This window comes from Phragmites australis, chromosome 5 (genome assembly GCF_958298935.1).
Source record: "Phragmites australis chromosome 5, lpPhrAust1.1, whole genome shotgun sequence".
In the NCBI taxonomy this organism is placed as follows: domain Eukaryota; kingdom Viridiplantae; phylum Streptophyta; class Magnoliopsida; order Poales; family Poaceae; genus Phragmites; species Phragmites australis.
Genome location: NC_084925.1, coordinates 8,916,992 through 8,930,772, shown reverse-complemented (window position 1 = coordinate 8,930,772; position 13,781 = coordinate 8,916,992). Strand labels below are relative to the sequence as shown.

The window sequence follows — 13,781 nt, the reverse complement described above, 5'->3', positions numbered from 1 at the left end:
TTCCAGGTGAACCGGGCAAGTATTAGGGGGGCACAATGTCAGTTAATCCTTGCACGTTCCCCTGCCTGCTGGCCCATTTAGTCACCACATTTAATCACTTTTACTTGGCCTGTTTCAGTGTTTCTGCACTTTAATCAGCATTTGCTAGCCTTTAATTAGCATTCCTTGCATGTAACGATAGATGAGAATAAATAGAGGAGAAAAACAGAAAAGGCTGCAAGTTGTATCGCAACAAAAGACTCTTGTGCTTGTACATATTTTCTCCAATTCTCGCGTGTGCTCTGCTCGTGTTTGTGTTCGGCTCGGGATTTCCAACACAATATGCCTTGTGTTCAAGGTCCACTAGCAAATGGCATGTCTTTCCATAGACAAGCTGATATGGAGTCATCCGAATTGGTGTCTTAGGTGATGTGTGATACACCCACAATGCATCATTCAATCTATTGGACCAATCTTTGTCTCCTCAAGTGACAACCTTTTTCAGAATATCCTTGATTTGCTTATTTGATATTTCTACTTGCCCATTCAACTAAGGACGATAAGCAGTTGCAACTATATGTTCAATTCTAGCCTTTTCCATCATCTTGCGAAAATTCTTCCCAATGAAGTGAGAACCTCCATCCCTTATCACTACTCTTGGTATTCTAAAATGAGGGAATATCACATTTCTAAATGAATTGATTGACTCCTCAGTTGTTGCATGTTTGCACGGAACTGCTTCCACCCATTTAGAGACATAATCCACTACTACCAGTCTGTACTCATAGCCTCAAGAATTCTCAAATGGAGCCATAAAATCAATTCCCCAAACATCAAATATGTTGATTTGCAAATTATAATTCAGAGGTATAGCATAACAAACATTTATGTTTCCAGATCGCTGACACTCAGGACATGATCTAACAAACTTTCTAGCATCTATGTGCATAGTTGGCCAATAAAATCCACTTGCCCATACCTTAGCTTGTATGCGATGAGTGGCACTTTCTCAATATTTCTTCTTGCTTGGCTTTTGGAGCACATTGTCTAAGGAGTCAATCTTCACTGTATCTATATAAATCTGGTGGATTCTACTAGAAATATTTTAACTATGACTTGATTTCCCCTTGCTCATACTTATCAAGATGGTGAAGAGGCACCTTCTTGATTCCCCTTACAATGTCAACTATCCATTCATTTGTATCAACAATTTTGAATAAGTTTTCGTCTCTCATCGAGTCTTCAATAGGCGCATCATCAGAGTTTTCTCTTCCTTCTAACAATCCAGATAAATGATCTACTACAGGATTCTTTGTTCCCTTATTATCTCTAATTTCCAAATCAAACTCTTGTAGTAGCAATATCCAGTGAATAAGATGGGGCTTGACATCTTTCTTTGCGAGCAGATACTTGATAGCAGTATGATCCGTGTAGACTATCAACTTGAAATTCATAATGTAGGATATGAACTTCTCAAATGCAAAGACAATTGCTAGCAATTCTTTCTCCGTTGTTGCATAATTGACATGAGCTTCATTAAGTATCTTGCCAGCATAGTAAACATCATGTACCTTCCCATCCTTCCGCTGTCCAAGAACAACTCCAACGACATAGTCACTAGCATCACACATGATCTCAAATGGTAGTTTCCAATCAAGAGGTTCAATAATTGGTGCAGAGACAAGTGCTCCCTAAAGAGTGCAAAATGCGCATAAGCAGTCTTCATCAAAGTGCAAAATGCGCATAAGCAATCTTCATCAAATCCAAACTTGACATCCTTTTGCAACATACTTGTCAATGGCTTTGTGATTTGAGAGAACTCCTTGATAAATCTTTTGTAGAATTCAGCATGACCAAGAAAACTCCGCAATGAATTAGTGGGCAGTGGCCTCTTCTCCACTATCTCTACTTTAGCCTTGTCAACTTCAATTTCCCTCTCAGAAACCACGTGACTCCGCAATAGCTTTTAATAACCTATTGAGCAGGTACAAGATGCTAAGAAAATACTCAATAATGATGGTGCATGTCCAATTTGTGACCAAGTACTCTAAAAAAGGTCAGTTTCATTCACTATTTGATTATTTCATACTTTATAGTTTCATCTTTCATTTATGAATGTTTGATACCTAACGATGTGGACATATCTGAAAAACATATTTCTCATGTCCTCTATCAATGTATGATATCTAAATGCACCAAAGTGTCTCCCAAACATACATATTTGTTGTGCATGTTACTGAGAATTCTTTAGTTGTTCTAATTTTTAGTACGTTTAGGTGAAAATTAACTCGAAACCTTTACTTCATTTTTTTTGAGACCTGTGGATATAAACCCAAGCAATGATTGGACAAATGTAAGTACCCCTTTGATTCATAATAACAGCTAGAAGTCTAATTCCTGCAATCCATCGTTTCTGATCAGTGTGCTCATTTTAACAGATGGCCATGTCTGGAATTTCTCCACAAAAAACATATCCTTCATTTTTTTGTGAGCCATTCATTGGATCCACAGTGGGGTTTGTCTTCCGTTGCTTTTGTTGAAACAACATAACTATCTGCCTTTTTATCCAATGCCTAATTACACTACTTATCATGTTGAAGTTTAGTGTTTCTGTAATGCAAACAACCTGAGAGGTAAAGAGGGAACCTGCTGAAGCAAGACAATGATGTTTATGTGACTAGTGCCCAATGCTAATTCCTACAGCAATAGTTCGGTGGTACCTTTTCCTTAAATATGATGAAAATCAGTTATGAAGAGTGCATACAAAAGTGTCATGTTCTATATTGGACAAAAAGAATTGGAGATGCAATACAAGATGAACAGAATGGTTGTTCAATGTAGGCAGAAGTGTGAACTTATGCAAGCAAAGTTCACTGAGAAACTGGAGGAAGTGCATACTTCATACCAGAAGATGGCCAAAAGATGGCAGTTGGTGGAACAAGAGATTGAAAACTTGACGAGGGATAAGCAGGAGCTTCAAGAAAAATTTGCAGAGAAATCCAGGTTAGTAGTACGCCAGTCTTTGATTCCTTACAGGAACAAAATCCTGCTTCATCCAACATGTATTAGGAACTGACTGTTCTTCCCTTTCCAGGCAGAAGAGGAAGCTTGATTAGATGTATGATAAGCTGAGAAGTGAGTATGAGTAGGCGAAGTGTTCGGCCATGCAACCTACAAAAAACTACTTAGCCAGACCTCAGCCAGACTTGTTCTCAGGCATGCCCAATATTATGGATGGTGGGGACCCTCTGAGACAAGGTAACTTGAGGCTTTTACCCACACAACTAGTTGGTTCTTCATTCTGTCCCTCACACTGATTATAAAATTTGTTCGCAATAGCTACTTTTGTTACGCATCCATCCTTAAATAAATAGGTTAACTGCCATGCTTTGGTTCTTTAGGAGTTATTTAAAAGCTATGCTAGCTCTCCACAAAAACAGGTCATTCACTGGTTGCAGGATCGGTTGATCCTCCTGAAACTCCAGGGTGGAGAGACGAGGGATTGAGTCCACCACCACGGCAACGTTGCTCCACCTCCAGTCCATTCGAGCTGTCTGCGGGGTCTCCTGCTCATGCCGCAGCTCCTCCGGTTGATACCAGACCCAGGCTGTCAGCACGGCCCGTCTTTGGATCTGTCATAAACAATCCGTCGTCGGCCCGGCAGAATCTCATAATCTCGCCGGCCAAGCGCCCCCAGCTCTCCCGTGACCGTCGACACATGTTCGCGTTGTAATCTCCCTTTTGCCCATACTATCTATGTATGTCTGCATGGAAATGTAGTATTTGTTCAATGGAAGTCTAGTCTGTAATGATTAATGGTTCAAGGGTTTCTGCACTGACGGATCGAACTGGTGTTTCAGGTTGTAGAGTTGGAAGAGCTGAGCGGATGATCTGCATTGGAATCTGTCGAAAGCTTGTCATGGTCTTGGCAACTTGTAAATTTTGTAAGATCAATCTGCCAGCCACCCTTCCTCTCCTTTTGGCAAATTACATTTTGTGTAGAAAGTGTTCCAGGACATTCCTTGGTCCCTTGGGGCATGGTTATCCGCTTATCCTAGGAAAGCTTTGATATGGTTGAGATGCAAAGGCATTTCCATTTCTGATAGCAGTAGTAGCATGGACAGCCATGATAACCGTGCCTATCTTTCCGAGCTCTATGTCCTTGGATCTGAACAAATCATTGAGTGATCTACCACTGCATCGAGAACTAGTCACTGACGGACAGGGCCAGTTGTTATTTTGTTGCTTGACTACCAGTTGTACTATGGATCAACCTGAATTCAGGTTGGACCAACAGTTCAAGAGGCTACTACTAACTTGTCGGACACGTACATGTCGCGTAGCTCTAAACCGCAAGTCAGATTTGTCTCTCTCTATCTCTTGATTCGTGGATCTACAGACTAGAGTCCTGAACGGGTTAGATGGCGTAGAGAGTTCATGTTATCGTCATTCGTCAATGTGCGTAACATTTTCTCTCAAGTCATCACTCATGGGCATTCGCCTTTCTGTCACGACGATGTTTTAGGTGCGAGCGTGGTGCACGTGTTTGGAGGTGTAATCGGAAAAACAAGTTACCTTTCCAATTGAATGGACATCAAGCCCTAAATTGACGGGCATTCACGGGTATTTCGTGGTGAACTGTGCGCAGTGCTGAGATACCCTGATCATGTGGTATTTGTCGTGCCGCATGCCATTTTATTCCATCCATGCCGGTAGGAGTAGGACCGATTCCGGAGCGAGTGCAGGCGCAGCCGTGCAGGGCCAGCGTATACCGAGCACGGTGACGTACACGTGCCAGCGAACGGCACTTGACGAACGGAGCGGCTGGCGCTTTCTGCCCGCCCGCTCTCCTCCGCCGGCTGGGCGGACGCGGTGTAACAGTCCAAATTCTCAAAACTAAAAAATAAATAAAAAATTCAGAGAAAATATAAGAATTTACAAAGTTAAAGAATCTTAAGAGTATATGTGTTTATATTCGGATCCTTGCTTGATTGCTTAATTTTTGTGAGCTAGTATATATATAGAGAGTATATGCATTGTATATATATGAGAGAAAATAGAAATAAAAAAGAAAATATTTTTGAATCAGGTCGAAGCCCATCTCCTTTTTCTCCTTTCTCTTCTCTACTCTATTCGACCTAGCCCAGCCCACCATCTCTCCTCTCTTCTCTCACCTCTATTTTAGCTCGCAACGCAGCAGCAACAAGTAGCCAGCCGCCACCCACGTAGACGCCGCCGTGTTTGAGCCGGAGATCGACCACCTAACCACCAATAGACTCGCCAGAGCGTCTAGAAGCTAAAGCCCGATCCATTTTTGCCAACGCTTGAGCCAAAACCGACATGAACACTTGAGTTCATCCGCTGATCGCCCAAAATCCCACTCGAATTCATGAGATAGAGGTAGAGATGAGCAATGGATCCAAAGGAGGAAGATTCCAGGGCCTATGTGCAAGCTTTAGCCCAAGAGATAGAGTCCCGAACGCGTTTGAACCACCGGAAACGAGTTGGATCGCCATCGCTGCCTCTCTTTCAAAATCCAAACTGAACTCGAGATAAGAAAGTCTCCTGCCTATAAATATGTGCCCCTAGAACTCCCTCAAAGCATCCCGAGCCTTTTTCCCAACTTCTCCCTGAGAAATCGATGCCCAGAACGAATCTCCAACGAGCTCTGAAGCTTTGAGCCACCCCTCGGCGTCCCAGCTTCGCTGGAGCATCACTGACGGTGACACGTGCCCTAGGTGAGTTCCCCGTGCCGCCCCAATCCTTTTCCACCGCTTGCCATCGAGTTTAGATCACTAGAGCGTCGTTTCGCCGTCGCCTTCTGTTCCACTAGTGCATCTGTCCCAGTCAGTCTTGCCACATCATCATGCCGCGTCAGCACTTTTGTCGATGTGTCATGCCATGTCAGCATGCAGCAACCCAGTCAGCAGCCCAGTCAGCTTTTCTTTTCTTTTTAATTGTTTTGCTGACATCATAAATAGTAATAATATACAATAAATAGATTTTTAGTATGAAAATAATTCCAACAATAATAATAATTAGGAAAAAATAATTTATAATAATATTTAATAATGTTATATATTTGTATCTAATTATGTCTAATAGTTTTTATATAGTTTTTAATTCAGATAAATGCTAGAAAATTTTGAATAAATCTTAGAAAATCATAGATGGCTTTGGAAAAAAAATCTAGAAAATTCCTAGCAACATAATTTTATCTGTAGATAATCTTTTTATTCTTATTTTAATCTTTAGAAAATCATTACTTGTCAACCGTAGCTCCGTTTTGACCCGGTCTTTCATTGAATTGTCTGAAATAGTGTAATCTTGTTAGTGATGTTTTTTGTTACGTGATGTTTGGTTCTTTTTGGATCTCGGTGTTTATATGTTGTTTTTTTTCGTGTATGATGTGAGTAGACGCCAATATTTCGGAGGAGCTAGAAGGTCTGCAGGATCATGATGTCGAAGACCCAACTAAGAAGTAAAGGCAAGTTATGTTCTTGAACATATCTATCCTAATTTTACAAATATTTTATTTTATAAACATGCATGCTAATAATTTATTGGTTATCCCAAGAGTTAGATTTTACCCTAGTTTTTCCCTTATTATCCTTGTCGCCATAGTATGATTTTGGGTTATGGATGGATAGATGATGCTTAGCCCTGCTTTGGGATGGTAATCATGATAATTGTTCCACGAACTTGAAAATGATCCTATGAAACAATGATAAAATACGGTGAAATAATTTTTGTAGCAACATGGTATAGCGATTTGAGCAGGTGGTACGTTGAGATGTATGGTTGGGAAAGTGGTAGTCTTGCTCAATCTAAGGACCGGTTCATGGAGTGACATTTTTGTGTTTACAGTATAACCACAAGCCTGGTATGGGATGAGCCTAGCTAAGTAATTTGCTTACTCTTAACATAGTGTAGACCAGACAGAAGAGCGGTGAATGGATGATGTCTTGGGATCCGAAAGGTGCAATATAGGGCTTTTGTTGTTGAGGTGGAATCACGCGATAGTAAAACCTTAGCGGGTAGACATGTGGTGAGAGGGGGCATTGTAAAGACTTTGTAGTGGATTCCTAGCACACAATGTGTAAGAGTTATCCGTCGGTCAACGGATGCTCAACAAAATAGGATGAAACGTCTTATGGATAAAGTACAACCTCTGCAAAGTTAAAACTGAATATTTTGCCATGCTAACGGTCATGAGTGGCACTGAAAACCTACTATGATTGTAACTTGATGTTTTGGTTAGGCTGATCAACTGTGATGGTGGGAACCATAGTTGAGGGTCGTCAGTCATAGTGGTGGGAACTATGATTGAGGTGTTCAAATTTAGATGATGGAACTTTGGGCGAGGTGTTGGGAAGTTGTTGGTTAGATCAAGATGGATGAAATCTTGAGGTGGTTTGTCATTCAATTAATTATTATTGCTTTTTAAATATTTCTACTTAAATGTCGTTTTATGCAAAACCATATTTTTGTTTAAATCTTCATATGCATACTATTTCCTTCATAACTTGTTGAGTATGATAAGTGCTCACTTTTGCTATCACCAAACACTCGGTTGGAGAAGGTATCGAGGAGTACACTAAAGGTGGATTGTTCTAAGATGCTTTCTATGCTGATGATGCATGTGGAAGAGTCATAAAGGATTAGAGTCTTTGTAATTCGTTTAGTTCCGCTGTATTTTAGTTGGTTCTTCGACCCTTGAAGGTTACTTCTGTAAGACGGTTAATTCAATTAAGTATGTATATTGTAATAATTATTATCAATGAAGTCACTATATGTTGAGATTGATTACTGATCTCAGTACATAGATAAGATTTGTTTGTTTCTTGAACCGGTCTCGACATGCGGTGATGCTGCCACTGAGTTAGGCATGTCACCTTGGAGCCACAGCGGTAGGTGTTCTCGGCATGGCAGAGGGGCATGCAGGTAGGCGCATGGTATGGGCTGCGGAGATAAGGACGGCCGGATGCACGAAACAAGGCTCACGACACGGGCGCGTTGCCGGCCCTCAAGAGGAAGAGCTGCTCTCGCGCAGGTGCCAGCCAATGCTGTGGCTCGGCACCATCCATAGACCACACCACGAAGAAAACATCTTTTGTTTGTCTGGCACATTTGGGAGCGTTGAAATCAAAATTGCACGCCACAACACGAGGACAAGTCATTTGGAGCGAGTGAGAGAGCTGTTTGGTATAGAAAGTAGAGAGTAGAACATAGGATCTAATCATCCATTATCCATTGCATTTATACAAGATGAAGGGATAGAAGTTGCTGTTGGGGACACAGACCTCCCCAACCGACGACGGCAACAACAAAGAGCAGTTAGGAAATTGTTTAACCGTAACACTCCCTCTTAATAAAATTTGTCATATATAGAGTATAATGAAAACTCCACTAAAAATCCCTTGGGAAAAATACGAGAAATATTATTATAATATGCCATTGAAAAATTCCTTAAAAATTTAGTGGAAAAAATATTAGTAGAAAATGATTTGGCATATATTAATGCTTTTTTTAATATTGCCTCATTAAAAACATTATATGAGAAATCATTACGAAAAACTCATAAAGGAAAATAGTGTAATATTCATGATCCGATGATCATTAACAAGTTATAATTTAAGAGTTTACACCCCCTAAACCTTGTAAATCCCAAAGTCGTCTTATACCAATTCCATGAATGTATTTTTGGAATGTAGATTTTGGTAAGGACTTTGTGAAAAAAACTCTAGGTTTTCATAAGGCTTTGTTTTCAAAATACTAATTTCTCCACTTTTCTATAATTTGCGGGGTTAAAATAATTCTAGGGCAATGTGTTTTGTGATATTGAATTTTATATAATATGTTTTCATTTGAGCAATACAAGCAACATGATCCTTGAATGTGATTAATCATTCGGCGAAGCCATGTACATTCACATGATGCTTTATATAAAGCAAATATTTCAGAATGATTTCTAGAAGTAGCCAGTAAAATTTGCTATGACGACTTCCATGAGAAGGTTGTACCACCATATAGGAAGACAAACCCACTTTGTGATCTGATATTATGAGGATCAGATAAATAGTCAGTATCGGTATATCTCATCATGATCGTGTAAAGCAATAAACTAAGATGTTTTATACCATTGAGATATTTAAGGATCTGCCTTGCGCCAATCAAATGTCTTTTTGTTGGGGCAACACTATGTCTAGCCAACAAGTTGGCTGCAAATATAATGTCAGATCTGATGCAATTTGCATGATGCATAAGTGCTCCAATAATACTAAGATTCGGAACTTCAGGTCCAAGTATCTCTCCATCATAATCCCTAGGTCTGGATAGATCTTTATCAATATCAAAGGATCGAACCACCATAAGGGGTTTTTGATTGATATGATTTATCCATATTGAATTTTTGCAATATTTTCTCAATATATGCAGACTAGTGTATCAGTGTTTTGAAGGAAAGTAATCAAGTTATAAACCTAAGTAAAATTTGGTTTTACCCAAGTTTTTTTTATCCCATATTCCGTCATACGATAATTGCTTGCTTCTTTAATGTCTTGTGTATTTCCGATGATGTTAAGATCATCAACATATACTGAGATGATGCAAAATTCAGTTTATGATTTCTTTATAAATGCACATGGGCAATTATCATTATTTGTGTAACCCTTTTGTAAAATGAACTCACTCAGTCGGTTGTACCATATTCTTCATGACTTTTTAAAGCTAAATAGTGACTTTTGTAGTTTTACATAATACATGTTGTGATTTGCTTTTGGATTCGGAATTTTAAGCCCTTCGGGGACTTTTATATAGATATCCAAATCAAGTGATCCATATAATTATGTAGTCACTATATCCATCAACTTTATGGATAAATTTACTTGTTCTGCCGATGAAATTAAATATTAGAATATTATTCCATAAATAAAAGGAAAGTTTCATCGTGATCGATATCGGGTATCTGTGTGAACCTATGTAAGTCTTGCTTTATACTAACAGCCTCATTGTTTTCGTTTCTTTTTCCTAATGAAAACACATTTGGCTTCCAAAGGAAAAACATTATGAGTAGGTATTATTAGAGAAAATACCTCTATTTGTTAAGCGAGCGTAATTCTACCTCAATTACCTCCTTCTATTTGACCTAGTCTGAGCACTTGAGGCACTCTACCATGGACTTTGGTTCTAGATCTAGTTTGGGTCTTTGGAAATTTTTGAGAAAAAATATATGTCAACAATTATAGTCTTGTTGTTATATGATTCTCCTGAATCGATATAGTTTGTGAAAATTTTATTTACACCTTCTAATTCCTCATGATTTCCGATAATGATGGAGCATGGATATTTCAATATCCCAACATCTAAGTTTGTGTGCATATTTGTGTTGGATTTTATCATGTGTTTTTCAACTTAAGGTTAAAATTCATTTACTGATTTAGAAGGTATCTTCCCTTGTTTTCACAGATGCTTTTGAGAAGCATTTTTCTTTGTAACTAGATCCCCCCCCCCCCCTTTATTTGGATTTGAAAGATGAGTAGTTTTGTGAGGTACCTCCACTCTTTCTGGTACATTGACCGCAAGGATATGTGATTTAGTGACACTTTTGTAATCAGTAAATTCTTGTGGCAGATTATTTGCAATGTGTTATAAGTTCATGATTCTATTAACTTTTAATTTTGATTCTTTAGTACATGAATATAAGGATCAAATGCATGTGACATTTCAATCTATTTTACGATATCCTTTGTGGTATTGATCTCCCCCTAATGACAAAAAATTGTCCTCATAAAAAATGCAAGCAGCATACCGGGCTATGAATAAATCCCTTTTTATGTGTTTAAGGTATTTTATGACTGATGAAGAATTATATCCCACATAGATCCTTAATTGTCAATGAGGGCCCATTGGCATATACCGCAATGATGATATCAGTACATACACAACACAACTAAAATTTTGCATATACGAAATACTTGGTTGATTTCGACATACTAATTGCAACAGAGAAACCGTATGATAAGCGGTCGATCGAATTTGGATTAAATCTATGGCATGTAATACTGCATGCCCCTGACAATATATTGGCAAATTACAATTCTATACAAGAGGCCATGCAATTAATTTTACTCTGTTGATAAGAGATTCAATTAGACAATTTTGAGTATAGACATTAGATAATGAATGCTCTAGATTAATACCTAGAGCCATAAAATAATCATTGAATGCTCATAAAGTAAATTCCACATAATTATCCATCCAAATGTATTTGATCATGTCTTCAAGATAATTTACTTTTAATTTGATAATTTGAGCAATTAATTTAGCAAAAACATGGTTTCCTTGTGAATAGGAGACGTGGGACCATATTGTGGATGCATACATGAGCACCATAAAGTAACTAAATGGTCTAGATAATGGTTGAATAGGATGACATATATCACCTTAAATGTGTTAAAGGAAATTGAGTTGCTCATTTCTAATTTTGAGGTAAGAGGGCCTCAAACTTAATTTCTCTTTGGCACATGCGATGCATAGAAAATATGATGACCTTGGAAATTTTGCAACATTAATATTGTGACCAACATTATTCTTAATAATATTTCTCATCATCCCTACACCAGGATGACCAAGGCGATCATGCAAATCTTGAATTTATCAAGATTCTGAAAAATTATTTTAAATGCAACATGTGGTACGAACTTGATGTATGTATAGTACAATCCATATGATAAGGAATGAATTTTCTCAAGCAATTGCTTTTCATATATGTTGGATTTAGTAAGAAATAAATATTCATCATTGTTTGCATTTTAAATTTACACATGAAAACCATTTAAACATATATCTTTATAACTGAGTAGGGTACGAGTGGAATCTGGATAATATAATGCATCATCAGTCACTATGTTTGTACCCATAGGGAGAATAAATCTAGCTCGACTTGAACCAACAATTAATGCATCATGTCTAGCGATGGTTATAACATTTTCATGTTTCTTTGTAAGAGTATGGAAATGTAGCAGTGGTACAACTATCCACTAAACAAATTTCTTCCTCCATATGATTACTTCCTGCAAAAATTCTATATATAAGAGAAAAAGTCTAGTATGAATTTAACTCATATATAGAATATATACAATGTTGATATTATTAAGTATCATGTCAAAAATACATAATGATATACAATATACAACATTTGCTAGTATAGTAGTAGGCTAATGACATGTAGGAGATGATTAGAAGACCAATTGAGGTCTCCAAATATTTGGGAATTGAATTCTACAGGCATATCATCTACGTTGAAGGGGTCTTCCTCCTTCTACTGGAGCATATCAATGTCCATCTTCTGAGGAATATTTTGAGAAGAACCTATCTCTAGATTATCTTCTAGTTTTGCATTGAAGTGAGCCTCAAACTTATTGCCTTAAACATATTTGCCTTTTCCAATTGATTGGAGGTATAACTCAGCCAATTATTTGGGAGTTCAACATTTATTTGTATGATGATTCGCACATCCACACCGCACACAAACTTGAAAGTTGTCTTTATGATCATTTCTTCTGAAATGACCTTTGCCCTTGTCAATTCCACTATTTTTCAAATACTTATCGGTGAACCTCCACTTTCCTGTAAATTTCTTGTGGTTCCTTTTGTGACCATGAAATTTGCTTGTAATCTAAGTGCTAAACTGACTTCAAGTAGTGTTGTAGCACCAGTTGGTTGAGTATGGTGGTTTTTCATGATAAGCTCATCAGGTTTTTGGTCTAAAGTGAAGTATAAGTCAACTCTGTTAGTGGTATTGTTGTTGCAATAGCCACGTAAATTTATGGAAAGTGCATAAGGTTTTATCAATCATATCTTCATCCGAGACTGTATTATTACAAAATCTCAACTTAGATCAAATATTATGAACCTGAGAGTTGTATGCCGTCACGGACTTAAATTCCTAAAAACGAATGAGTGACCATTCACATTGAGCTTCAGGAAATATTACCGCTCTTTGGGCCATTTTTTAGCTTTAGATTTTGAAAAGCTGCTTTTAAAATGTGAAGCTAAAACAAACAATTAGATTGTACAATTTACTTTTCAAAATCTAGCCTACTTTTCTACCACAATCTACAAGCTGCCTCCCACTAGCTTTTTGCAGATTGTGACTATAGAAAAAAGGGTCTGTCTAGTTATCTGCTGACATATTTTGTTTGTCAAAATCTGTCACCTTTTGGACCAATCAGCTGCTTCCATGTTGTGCTATCAGGATTTTTGTCCAGTCAAAAAAGCCCACAACATTGAAGCACAATCTGCTAACAGGTCCATAGAAAAACCCATGAACCCTGTAACAAATAGGTGAATAAAAAAGCCCAACAATAGGCCCACGTAAAAAACAAGCCTTATGGAACTTTGCTGTGTACGGTGCAAAAACAAAGTAGGCCCAAAGAATACATGCAAAAAATAGAATACATGCCACCGCATGGGCACATAAAAGGTATAAAAAACAAATAGCCCATATACATAGAGATTACCTTGGACAAAGAGAAAAGATCCAAAAGACAAGAAAACAACACTCGCACACGACACCTTGCGGCGGCAGACATGCGAGAGCGCCGAAAAAAGATGGATCAAGGTACGCACCTGTAGCAAGAACTAGATCGTTGATTCATTTTCTTGCTCCCCTGTGCTCCCCCTGATTCAGTCAAGTGCCTACCGATTCCACAATGCATCTTATAAAATCAAGATTCTAGATCTGGAGAAAACAAATATATAGACAAACATTTAAAAACTTTGGCAAATAATCCAGGAAA

At 38.1% G+C, this 13,781-nt stretch overlaps 1 pseudogene; it reads left to right on the top strand.

Annotated features, from left to right (window-relative positions):
* The first annotated feature begins 1,955 nt into the window (after nt 1-1,955).
* Nucleotides 1,956-3,712, top strand: LOC133917797 (E3 ubiquitin-protein ligase CCNB1IP1 homolog; annotated as a pseudogene).
* Nucleotides 3,713-13,781: the final 10,069 nt, after the last annotated feature.